At 29.8% G+C, this 14,247-nt stretch overlaps 1 non-coding gene across 1 annotated transcript; it reads left to right on the top strand.

Moving 5' to 3' along the window:
- Positions 1 to 10,128: 10,128 nt before the first annotated feature.
- On the top strand, positions 10,129 to 10,231 carry LOC149528290 (U6 spliceosomal RNA). Its single transcript, XR_016359323.1, has one exon. It is a non-coding gene; the product is annotated as a U6 spliceosomal RNA (small nuclear RNA).
- The last annotated feature ends 4,016 nt before the right edge of the window (positions 10,232 to 14,247 follow it).

Below are 14,247 nucleotides of genomic sequence, written 5' to 3'. Positions count from 1 at the left end.
CAAATTATTTAGAATTCGTTAAATTAATTAGCATTGAAAATGAAATAGCTAGAGGCCAAACATGTATAATGGAATGTAATTTTTTTATTAATAATTCTTAGGTTCTCAACAATTTAGTTTTAATGATATTTACTTTTAAAACTAATAAAATATATGACACTTTTGGATATTTACTTTTAATGATATTACAAATTGCAGGAGCAAGGCATTAGCAGCAAGGTACACCAAAGGCAGCATATGAAGCATCACCAAAGATAAGGTACAGTGCCATGCCCTAAAGAACAAATTCCATTAAGTTTCTGGAATATTCATTGGCCATAGAAGAGGGCTATTATAAATTGCATTCAGCATTCAATTGAAGAGAAAAAAAACCAAGAAGAAATGCATTATACAACTATGAATCTCATTTTCATATGATTTTTGAAAAATATGCTTATGATTGTATTTTTTTATTTTTTTTATTTTAGCAATATTTTTTCAATTGATTTGAGTTTATCATGTTTATTTGATTATAAAAAATAGAAAGATGTAATTAGATTTTTTCTAAAATTTAAATTCTACTTATTATTTGTTATAATATGACTTTAACAAATATAAGTTTATAATCAAATTATTATTTTTTAAAATATAATCATTTAAATGACTAACATTTAATATATATCAATAAATAAATTTGAATCATTTTAACTGATTAAAAGTTTACTTATTATAAGTTGATCTCCTATTCTTCTTACCACCATAGGTAGGGACTCTTCCTCTTAAAAGCTCTTGTTTAGAATATAATTTTAGCTTTTTTATTTAAGATTAGAAATAATTAGAATATTCTTAAAGAAATTTTAATTTTATATTACATTAATTACAATTTAAAGAATTTAATATCAATAATACTTAGAACAAAAGTTATCAAATATGTAAATCATAATATATTTAATTATACAAAAATAAAATTCATAAGTATTTGAATGAAACAATTACCATCAAATTTTATAGATTACTTATACATGTCAAAACTTATTAATAATTAATCTTAGTTACAACTTATTATGTAAAAATATACATCAATACAAATAATAATCAATGATATTATACCAATAATTAAAATAAATAATATCTATTTCTCTATCTTTTCAACTATCTATCACTCACAGTTTAAATTGTTAAAGAAACTAAAATTTACTTCTCCATTCTTATATTTATTATTTTCATCTAATTAAAAAATTAAATTTAAAACTATATTACTCAAGCTCTATATCTAATATGATTTTCTAAACTTTCCTATTATTTTTTAGACAAAGTTTTTATATGACCATATAAAAAATATTTGTTTTAATATCAATATTTTTAATTAAAATTAATATGAAAACTACAAAATCAAAGTAGTAATAAAAGATATATAAGAAGTGTGAGCCAAACTAAATCAATAAAATGAAAATATTTGATAGGAAATAAGTAGAACAACATAAAATATCTATAGAAAAAATAATAATCATCTTAATTCATTACATTTATGTTTTGTTTTGTTTTGTAAAGTTTATTCTGAAAGTTGTGGCAAAATAAGTGTAATAAGGAAATAGCCTCCGCAAAAAGGGGTCCTATAAGACCCAATAGTTTAACCAATCACGTTTTAGATAAATAATTTTTATAATATATAAATTATATCAACAAATATAAAAAGTTTAGAAATATGTGAATTAGAGAAAAATAATGAACTATGATTGGTGGAATCTAATTTAGTTTTAGGAGAAAGTGATGGCAATTACAATAACAAAAAGAGCTCTTGGCGAGCTGGAGTCCATGCCTTTTGGAAGGGAAGGGATTAGAGAGTTGCAAGAAAAGTGGGTTTAACCATGGAGGAAATGTTGTAGTTAAGCATGTTCAAGCTAGAGTAGTATTGGGATGGGTGACCTCCCAAGAAGTCCCCATGTTTGACCTCTGTGAGCATCACCTAGATCCAATGGGTGTGTTCCATTTATTATCATGAGAGATAGATTCATGTGTTGAACCACCTCTCAAGAAATATGGGTCATTGAGTTTGATTCTAGATTTGTTATCTAGTGTGGAAATGTGTGAATGATGTATTTGTAATTTTTTAAACATATATATAAATTTAGTTATGAACTTCCTATTTTTAATTTTAGAAAAATGTTTGGCCATTAAATTTTAAGAATAGCCAATGTAACTATCAATTAATTTTGGCACCTAAATCTAATTTTCAATAGTCATTATCTTATAACTAGATACATGATGATGCTAAAATATGTTCTGTCATACTATTGTCTATAATAAAAATATAAATTCCATGATAATCTAATAAATTAGAAGTTAAGAAAAATCTAAATTTTTTCATTAATAATAAATAAGTCTCCTAACTAATGATACTAGTTTAAAAAAAAAATTCTCAAAACATGTAAAAAATAATTATAATTATATAACATTTATAAAATAATAATCAAATATAATCATTGTGACCTATTTCAATATTTATTATAAAAATAATATTATTATCATATTTTAAAATATTATTATAATTACAAACAACTTATTCAAAAATAGATTAATTCCTCAATCAAAACATTATGAAATTGGTATTCTTCATCGATCTTCCAATTGGAGATGTTAGGGACCAATGAACATAGCATGCCTAGGAATTATTAGTTGGTTAAACGGCCCCACTACTCGCTCATCTACCTATTGTAAATTAAACTGAAATTTATTTTTTTTCGTATAAGTACTCACTCCAGCCTTCAAGTGTTGTTGTATGGTTTAGTTAAATGAATTGTTGTGACACTAGCTACGTTCAAATCTCCTTTTACAGACGACTGTACCTTCATACTTTCACATGACAGCAGTCATCTCATGGTAGTGGAAGGGGTGATGAGAACACATGTCCTCTACACAATGAAATGAATCACGATAATGGCAGAGCACTGCAATTTGGAACGAGCGTGTGTCAATCGTGACAGGTGCATGACTGTGCTTGGCCAAGCTCATTTTATATGTAGAGACTTTTGGAAAAATATATAAAACCTTTGGAAATTTCTAGAAACATATATATTTTTGTAATTTTTGAATTTGAAAAATAATGAAACCTCCACCAAAATTACAACTAGCCAATCAGAAAAAAGATATTGATGATAAGAAATAAATTTAAAAATAAAACAGCTTTCAAACTTTAGAAACTTAATAATTTTGATTGAAAAATTAATAGGTAGGGGCCTACTGAAAATATTAGTTCTCTGCCTATATATAGGCAGGGACTAACAATCATTTTTACAAAACAAGGAGTAGTGGTAATATTAATTAAAGGGGTAGGAAATATACCTCGCACCCTTTTGAATGGTATCTAATATGCTTGGGTTGTATTATGTGGGAGGGAAGATACAAAAAAGCAAAAAAATAAGAAGATAGAAAAAAATTGTCAGAAATAGAAGAGAGTAGATCATAGGCATTCGAATAAAATTAAATACTATACATTTCTAAGGAAGCCCCAGAATTATAGGAGTCAACACTATGTGAGGTAAATGGTGAATTTTAATATTTCTTTTTAACATTATTCATGGGTACAATCATGTATATAAAAACATATAAGTTTATATTTATTTATTCAATTTATTTATGAATATAGGAATATGTTATTCAAGTTTTAATATTTTTGATGTGTTTATGTGTGTGGGTTAGGTATAAAAGTATATATGGAAATCTATAATAACTATTTTTAATTCAATAATGATATTTAATAAATTGATATTATTAAATATAAAGGATTAATTCTTGTGTAGGAAGAGAGATTTTTTGTAGTGTAGAAATGCAACTTTTTAAGGAATTCTTATAGTGTTAATGCATGGAGTGAGATCTTTGTATGAATGGCTATCATGCCAGTGTGAAGGATGAGTAACCCTATATGAATGCCTAGATGAGAAATGGATAATAATGTGTCAGTCCATTGGAGTAACACCATCCAGATTAAGGGAATCTCTATCATGGGGTATGTGAGGCATTAGGGTCTCCATCTAACCACCATGACTAGGATTAATAGACAATCTCCATGTGCCAGAATATTATGATGAAGTCAATGTAGAAGTTGATAAAAAGACAATAGCACAAATCATGGACATAACCTGCAAGAAAATACTTGTTACTAGGAAGATGAAGCAAAGAAGAAAATATTGCTCTCAAAACATAAATAATATATTCATGTCAGTGAAAATGAGAAGTGTTCTCATGAATGAGAAATGAGTTCTTAATATATAAAATACAAGAGAGATGATCTTTATATAAAGGAGATCATGCAATCTCTAAGGATATTAAGGTGATAAGGTAATCCTTGTCATCCGGTCTTGAAGAGATAAGGGGACAATGCAATCCTATCGTGGATTTCCTAAAGTGATAAATCATAAAGGTGAAATCTTAAGAGAGGATCAAAGACAACTTTAATAAAATAATTAAAGTTAAGCCTTTTACTCTTACCGTAAACATATGCATATGTGATTGGTCTTGGATAGAGGATGTCTCTTCCAAGAAGAATCTTAAGGGTTGTGCTTTAGGTAAGACAGTGGAATAACTAAGGGTTAGGAAACTTGATCTAGAGATGCCCTTAAGGTTGGGGATGAAGATAAATGGTAGAATAGTGTAGTTAAATTTATTATCAAAGGTCTAACATTTATTTTGCATGTATTACTTGTCCCAAACTAATCCTATTAGTGGGGACATTACATACTCATGTCAAGCCTTTTAGAAAATGTTCTCAAGAGTTAGGATACACTCCTCCTTCCAAAATTGTTGAAACTTCCATTCATATTTCCACCTTTATTCCTAGCATTCTAACTTATGTTTCACCTCTCATGAGGACTTCTACACAAGTTTCTAATCATCAAGTATTGGCCCTTCTAACCCTTAACTTCATATGAGTATTCCTCCTACCTCCTTAACCTATTCATTACCTTCATATAATGTCATTCCTTTCAAATATTTCAATTGTCTTCTCATTCCTTCCAATCCTCCACCAACATCTTTACATATTCCTTCTACTTCTTACAAAAACTTTTCTAAAACATCCAATATGTCTAGAAGTACTATTGGATCTTCTAATTATACCATTAATATCTTGGTTGAAACTGACACCTCTTAACAACAATAAGTGTTTTCAATTCACTCAATCTAAGTACAACATCCCTATATTTGACATTTCTAATCCTCTTTCCTTAGACATCCCTTGTATTGTTATCCCACAACATGTTGAGATACCCCTTCATGAGACTTATAATAGTAAGGGCGATCTTGTGATTCATGTTAGGATTCTCCAAATCATATGTAGTGATTTTGGTCACGACTATAGGATCATGGCTAAGTTGTTCACGAGAACTCTTAGGGATAAATATTTTTAGTGGTATTTCTCTTTACTCCCTTATTCTATTGATTCCTTCTAAACACTTTCCAATGCTTTCATTCAACATTTTCAAAATAATATTGAACCTCAAATATATTTGACTGATTTGATGCATTGTAATAAAAATGCTAAAGAATAAGTTAATGACTTTATTGGCAGATTCAAATGTTTGTATGCTCAAATATCTTTTCCTATGCCTGATCATGATACTCAATTCATTTTTATTTATAATTTTCAAAAAGACATTGGAGATAAGATTCTCCTTAGTGAGTAAACTTTCTTTTCACATCTCTACAGTACTTCACCATTATCAATTGTAAGTGAACCAACTTGAGAGCACCACTCAAATGACTCATGTTACTATTGTTAAGAGTGATATTGTCATTCATCAAAATAAGTTCTTTGACTAATGCCTACATAAAAATATAAAAATCAAGGAAAACAATTGATAATCTAATGGCTACTACATCTAAAGGCATGACTAATTTTTCCTCCATGTATCATCCTAATCGTAAATACACTACTTTATCATAACCTTAATCTACAGTGATGATAAATTTGATTAATGCTAATAGTCTTAAACTTCCTCCTATTCATTCTATTGACACTAGCAAACCAATACCTAAGTCATTTGATTGGAATTTTTTTTTCAATAGCATCAACAATCTAGTCATGATACTCAAAAGTCTTATGCTTTGAAGAATGTTATTCAAGATCTTATTGATTGCAATGCTATATCTATTAACACTAAGGTTAATAGTATGAATAAATTTATAGCACCTCCTAATCTAAATTTGCAAATTTATACCAACCCTTTTCCTTCACATTCAACTAATTTCATTAATCAACCTTCTTCTCTTGCTACTAATATTAGTTACAATGATAAGGTAGAAGAAGCTAATCATGTGGTTAATTGTGTTGAGTCTCAACTTGAACCTTCAGTTTTACCTTTGCCAGAACCTAAGATTTTTCTTCTGATCACCTTGGATCATTCTAATATGTTCAAAGTGCCTAATGGTCCTCTTTATATCATTTCTAGGATTTATCATATCATTTATCGCAATTTTTTGATTGATCCCTCTTCATTTGTGAATGTATATTACTGAAGAGCATCCTTTTAATAAATGGTTTCATAAGGATACCTATGACACATCTTATGTTTGGATTCAAACTTGTAATGGTTTTCTTTATCGTACTCAAGGTTCTACCAATATTCTTGTGACCCTTTCTAGTAAGGTAGAAAATATGCTTGAAGTGGACTTCTCTAGCATGGTAGTATTTGTGTGTATGTGTTATTTTTTCCCCTATGTTGTGATCTTTGTTATATTTTTTCCTAGATTACTTTAGATATTTCTTGTTGCTTCATTGGCGTAAGATGATAAAGTAATCGAACATGTCATACATATTCTTCTATTTGTGTCTCTCTTCTTCTATATGTTTCTACATATTATGTTGTATATATGTTATTGTTTGTACATGTTCCCTTGTGTAGTTTTCTTGGATGCTTGCAACATGGTAGCACCAATTCTTTTTGGTCTTTGCATTTCCAACTCAAAAAGACTCTTCTTTATATCTCTTATGTGTATTTCCTCCATTTTTTTGTAGTTATACTTCCCTTGGGGAATTATGGCATGGTGAATACTTGATATATTATTACATATTATCGTATGATATTGACCCTAACGTTAGTCGATCCCTTTTGTGCTATCTTTTTTCATGTGTTTATTTCCCTTGAACTGTTCTCTCTTAGGGACACTTCACAATGGAAGCATCTCTAGTGCATTCATGTATAATTTAATTAAAGTATTTTCTTCTATTAAAGAATCTACAATCACTTTAATGTGTGGGCATACACCATGCTCACTTGTGCGCACGCACGTGCGCGCGCGCACACACACACACACACACACATTGACAATTTGATTTCCTCTATTAAAATATTGATAGTTCATGGGGCACTTGATATTTGTTTCTCTTTTGGATTTCTATAGATTGTTAACAATATGGGAGGATCAATCCATGCTTTTTATCCCTCTTTAAAATTACTAACAATCTAGGAGGCTTGGTTGTTGTTTGATCCTTCTTAGGACTATTGACAGTCTAGGATGGTTGATCTTGTTTATGATCCCTTAAGAACACACACATCCTTATGCCTAGGTCATTTTTTTAATTCTTCTTTTGGAACATGTATTTTTCTTTGGGATGAATCTTTTTGATGGATTGACTGGCATGCCACCCACACTTGCTAGAATATTCAATAGATTTCAAGAATCTTTTTGATGGATTGAATAGAATGCCACACACACTTGCTAGAACATTTCTATAGATTGTTAACAATATGGGAGGATATATCCATGATTTTGATCCCTCTTTGGATTACTAATGGTCTAGGAGGTTTGATTGTTGGTTATCCTTCTTTGGACTATTGACAATCTGGGAAGTTTGATCTTGGTTTCTATCCCTTAAGGACACAAACATCCTTATGCCTAGGTCATTTTTTTATTCTTCTTTTAGGACATGTAGTTTCCTTCAGGATGAATCTTTTTGATGGATTGAATGGCATGCCACACACACTTGCAAGAATATTAAATTCATCTTTGATGGTTGACTAGCATGCTACATACACTTACTACACCATTCAATGTCATCTTTTGTTGTTGCAAACCTTTCTTTTTCATGCAGTTCATAGTAAGGAACATAAACCTTTTTGGGCAAATTGGCTACACTTTTTCTTGTCAGTGACATATCTCTTGTTTTGATTCTATATATGATGAAGACTTGGTCTATTGGAGGTTAGATGGTTAATGTGTCTCCTTAGTCATGATAAGATCATCTTTTTCTTTCGATCTATTTTATTATGAGTTAGAGGAAACTCTTACTCCTGCTAAAGTGGGGGATAAATGTGCCATCTTAAAATGGAATCACCCATCATTCAAGAACTTTTAGCTCTCATCCTTTAGAAACTTTATGGACCATGGATGGATTTGTACTCAATCATCAAGCTTTATCATATTCTATCTCACATCTTCCATTTTCATCAATACAATATCTAAGACCTAGGGTGAGCTCCTTTTGGGCCAACCCTAGAATAGGTTGACCCAGGTCAACCTATTCCAAACTAAGCCAACCCAATTCAGCTTTTTTCCCTGGTGATTTTAAATGTCAAACAATTTTTTTCTTGGGATTGTAAATTAGAAAATCGGGTGACCCCATCAGGTTACTTTGTTTTTTTACCTAAAAACTAGTATATACAAAAGCTTAGGGATTTGATATTTATGTCCATCAATCACAAGGATTAATCACACAAGAAAGGACTTTCAAGATAACATATTTTATAAGGTATTTCAAGCATTCATCGAGAATTCAAATAATTCAAGATTCAAGGATCCTTTGAGAGAGTTATCTCTTCACGATCTAGTGTTTTGTTGGCCACCAAGGGATAATATCTACATTGAAGCATTCATCATATCATCTTCTTATTGATTCACATTTACATTAGTAGCTCCATGATGTTGTTTTGGTAGACCCATTACATTTGTAGAGATTTCCTACATCCTTCATTGCAATTTCAACATCTACAATATACAAGCATTGCAAATCCTTACTGACAAGGGTTTCTACAAGCAAGGTGAATAATTTTATTTGTCTTTCTTTCCATCCATGCTTTATATTTAAATTTTAAGGTTAATTCCTTGATCTTGGGCTTGACCAAGGAAAGCCCTCATCAAACAAAAACAAAAACTAAGTTTTATTGTGTAGGAGTAGGATAACTGAGTTGTGAGCACAAATTTGGAAACTACTCGCAAAACATTTCTAAAGAAGTTGGCTAGAATTTACTACTATTTACGAGGAACATGTTGACATCTTCCTGGAGGCCTAAGAAAAATAACATTTCTTAGGTTTTATTTTGTGATCATGTATTTGTAATCAAAAGATATGTTATAGGTTTAGATCCATAATTTTTGGAGCGAAAATACATAATCCCTTGCACATTTTGAGGTGAGTACATCATCATTAATTTCAGATTTTAGTCTAGACCTATTTTCATATCTCAATTGGGTTGATTGCATAAACTTATCGCCTAGGTCTATCTTACACTTCTCATTTAATCAATTAGCTCAATTTCACATTTACATTTACATGTCCTTAATCAAATTTACATTGCATGAAAGATAACTTTCTTACATACTTTGTTGATGTAATTTGGGTTTAACATTGGCATCCCTTTGGGTTTTGCTAATTTAACTTAACTAATATTGAGAGTTATGTTTGGAAGCTCCTCTTCCTCTTGTATTATGAGTGTTAGTGTGGAACTGGATAGTTAATGAGTCTTTCTCACATAAATTATATTGTTAAATTCATTAGTTCCCCATTTCACCACTAAACATATTAATGGTGGACCATTTTTCTCTCCTTTATTCTCTTGCCTTGGAACATACCTAGAATGGGTTATGACATCCTCTAGAGTACTTTGAATATTTCCAATTTTTTCCTTAAAGTAATACAACATCCAAAGGATATAACTCTTACATTGGAAGACCAGTGGAACCCCAATTATTTTTAATTGAATATTTTGAAAAGATATACACTAAATTTTTCTCTAATATCATATGATTATAAATCATTGAGGCCTTCTTTGATCATTTAAAGGTAAAAATTTCAAGTTGAGCATTTTATAGCATTTTCAAACTCTTAAACATTAATATATTGCAAACAATACTTGTTACTAACATAGTTCTTTTGTCTCTTCCGAGACATCCAATAAAATTGGAACGATATAGAGAAGATTAGCATGGCCCCTACACAAGGATGACATGCATAAATTGAGAAATAGTCCAATTTTTTCTATACCAATTCCATCTTGCCCTTTTCCCCCCTAGGGTGGTGGTGGTTGACAACCAGTGCCATCGTCAGAATTCACCCCCGAGCACCAGTACTGGAACCAAAAATTCATACCCCGTGACCCTCCCCTTGCCAAATAAGAAAAAGAAAAAACCTAATATGACTGGGGAACAAAAGGGTAGTAAAAAGATTAAAATGGAAAAACCTGTGGAGGTGGAAGATGAGGACTCGGAGGAGGAGGCCGAGGGAAAGGCAAGGAGAAGATCTAGGAGAATTGCCCAATCCTAGGCAAGGTACAAATAAAAATCCAACAAAGTCAAGGTTGAGGAGGTTGAAGAAGAGAGCGCAGAAAATAATGAAGAAGAAGGGGAGGAGGATTCCAAAAGAGAAGAAGGAAAGGAGAAGGTAGAAAAAAGTGTTAACTTGGTGGACAATTCTGTTGATGATGCCCAGTTGTATGCTGATGATACTCAGGTGTTAGCTGGCAATGTTGCTACCACAGAGACTACCCATGTTTCCACCAGATTCACCCTTTAGCCCATTACCTTCTGTGAGGATAGCAACAAAGTGGACACTTCCCCCATCACTATTTCCTCCCCAGCCAAGGAAAAATTTAAGGTTTTTACTAACCCAAGGGTTTTGCAAGATGATAACCAGGGGTAGAATGCTAAAGGGGAAGCTAAAAAGGTGGAAACGAATAAGAAGGAAGAGACTGAGGAGCAATCGGAGGTGTATGCCAAATTGGAAAAGAGGGTTAAAATCTTAGAAGAAGGGTTCTTCCCCTTCCCTAAATTTTCCCTAAAGGTCACCCATGCTGCTACCACCACCCTCCAACTGCTGGCACAGGAGAAGGAAGATGTTGGAATGGATATGGAGGATCATGAGCTCCTCTTTAAATTCCTTGCTGATGACTGGGCTTAGATTCTGCTGGCTATGAAGGGAAAGGAGAAAATTGAGAATTAAGTTTTTTAGTTTAAGGGGATCTTCGGATCCAATTTTTTTTATATTAAATTTATATTTCTAGGTTTTCTAGTATCCATCTGTTGCTTAGACTTGGGTTGGCCTGGTTATGCCAATAGTTTTTATGATGAACTTGCATAGTATGATAGACATAATAAACTTCTATTATAGTTTAGATGGTTTTGTTCATAGTATTATGCTATTATGTAACATGCATAAGTATTACTATGGTTAAGTGAAACTTTAATTTATTTCATTAATGTCCTCTATTGGTCTCTGCTAGTTACCAGCTTTTTGGTTGTAAGGGCTGACCCCCTTGTTTTTGGTCACTTTTTATTTCAAAAACATGGTTCTTTTGTCAATCATGGTAGTTTTCCATTCTATTCATTTAGGTCATTTTAGGCTCAAGTATGACCAAATGAAAACTTACTATAAATAGTAACCCTATCATTTTTAGACCTTCTTGAAAAAGAAATAATATATTTTGGTGATGCAAGATTACTCTTACACCTAGGATCCTCCTACATTGTTATTATAATTTAATAAATCTCTAAAGGTAATAGCCTTTACTAAGACTTAAAGTTCAAATTCAAGTATTATGTTTAGGTCTATACTCATGAATATCAAGTTAGCATTTACATAGGTGAACTAGGATTCAATCATTTTATGGACTCTTAGACATGTCATCTTTGTAAGGAATCTTAAATAATCATTTAATTAACTCTTAATATTGCAATGGTATGCAATTTATAGATTTCCCATTTCTTTAATTTTTTTTTCCTTTTTTATTATTTAACCTATTTTTTTTATGATTAAGCCATTTTCATTATATATAATTTAAATTATGTATTGTTCACAAAAAAATGTTGGGGGTATGATAGGATCCCTTCCTCTTGTAGGTACTGCTTTAGTTGCCTAGGGTAGATATAGTTTCTGGGGCTTACCCCATGTTTATTTGATGACATTGTTTCTTTCCAAGCTTTGTCCTATGTGAATTCAACCTATTTGAATTTGTTTAATATTTTACCCCAACTCGTTTACATCTAAATCAATTATTTATTTATTTATTTATTTATTTATTTATTTATTTATTTATTTATTTATTTATTTAACAACCAACTTGAATTTTAATTTATAATGAATTATTTTATTTCTTTGAAATTATTTATAATTTCAGTTTAATTCATTAGTCACTATAAAATACACATAGTATTAAGTTTTAAGAAGAGAGAAACATGTTAATATATTTTATCGCTTTATTGAATGATAGAAATCTCTGATATAACCATTTTTTAAAGTAAATTACAATCTTTATAATGAAGAAAGAATGTCAATATAAGAAATGGGAAACGAAAGGGAGAAACACAATCTTTTCTTTTAAGCATATAAAAAGAAATAATGTAAAGATGTTTTGATGATAAATTTGAAAAATAAGATCAAATTTTATATAAAATTTATGTTCAAATAAAAAGTTATATGAAATATAATGTATAATTTAAGAAATTGATAAAAAAATCATATAATTAAATATATAAATATTTTTTATTATATTTTATAACTTTCACAACAATCAATCTCACTAAAAATAATCCACACCCTTTCCTCATATTTTGTATTTTTTATATTTTCTCTCTCAAATCATATATATTTAATTAAAACTTTATTAAAGTCTAAACTTATTCATTTTTATCTATCGAAACTTAGATATGCCTTATCATAGACACTCCACTAATCTATATACTCATACTTTTTATACACATGAAAATATATGAATGTTTAGAATGCCTAATAATAAAGATAATAGTTTTAATAGCCTCTTAGAATCTTTATAGTACTTAACACTTGTTCATAAATTGGTTTTCTAAAGAAGTTTAGATTAAATCATTCTAGTATTTTAATTTAATAAGAAGAATTTAATTGACCCAACTAGGAATTTAAACTTAAATAGTTTTTTGTGCCTCTCATCATATATAAAATCTATATAAACAAGAACTAGATAAGATAAGATTGGGCGAAGGGAAATAGCTTGGAAGTTAAGCATGGTATCATTTAAATACCAAGAAGATAATATCAAATCCCAATATATGCGAATTATCGTTGAAGTGTGAAATATTATCTTTGATTTTAAATTGAAAATGAAATCTCATATGGAAAATCCTTTCCCTATAAGTCAAAACATCCATCACATGCTTCTATGAAAATTAGTCGGAGAGACAATTTCCAAATGGTAATATATAAGTATACGTTAACCCCACATTTTTGGTTGGTTTGTTTTTGAAGTAATCGTTAGTGTAGAAGTAGTATAGTTTTAGATAAAAGTTGACAATTAATTTAAATATATTTTATAATTTTAAGATCTAGATTGATTTTTATGTTCTTTCTATTTTTTAATTATAAGGTAAATATGTGGCACATGAAATAATTGAAGTAATTTAGTAGTGTTTGTTTGATTTTAAATTTATATTCAAAATTCAAAGTAATTTGTATAAGTTTCTTCGATTAGTTTTATATTATCAATTTGATCACATGAGTTGTATCAATTGATATATTTAAGTTTTGTATAAATATCATGATTCATTACAATGATCTAGAATCTAGGATATAACATGTAAGTATTGTTACACATTGCTTCATCATAAAATTACACATTGCTTTATCATAAAATATTATCAATTAGAAATATTGCATGATTGATTTATGAATTTTCAACCTTTATTCCCAAAACTTTATGTATGCATAAGGATTTAAACAAAGGAGAATATACTTGCTTAGAAACATCTTAGAGGTGTCATAAATATTTCTGGTCTTTCATAAGTAAAATCCAAATAGCAAGGTGAACATGTAAATATAAAAAGGTATATATATTGTCTACCCACATCAAATTCTTAATCTCAAACAAGGTTTAGAACAAAGGACATTAAAACAATTTGGAGCAAAGTTTAGTGATTTTTGTAAGTTAATACATGTCATTTGATATAATTTAGAGATCTAATATAACAATGAACAAATTGATAACACTTATCATTGTCAAATTAAAATTAGATCTAAAGATATGTAAC

The sequence above is a fragment of the Cupressus sempervirens genome, chromosome 11 (assembly GCF_028749045.1).
Source record: "Cupressus sempervirens isolate cs-2001-9-10 chromosome 11, ASM2874904v1, whole genome shotgun sequence".
NCBI classification, from domain to species: Eukaryota; Viridiplantae; Streptophyta; class Pinopsida; order Cupressales; family Cupressaceae; genus Cupressus; species Cupressus sempervirens.
This window is presented reverse-complemented; position numbering and strand designations above follow the sequence as displayed.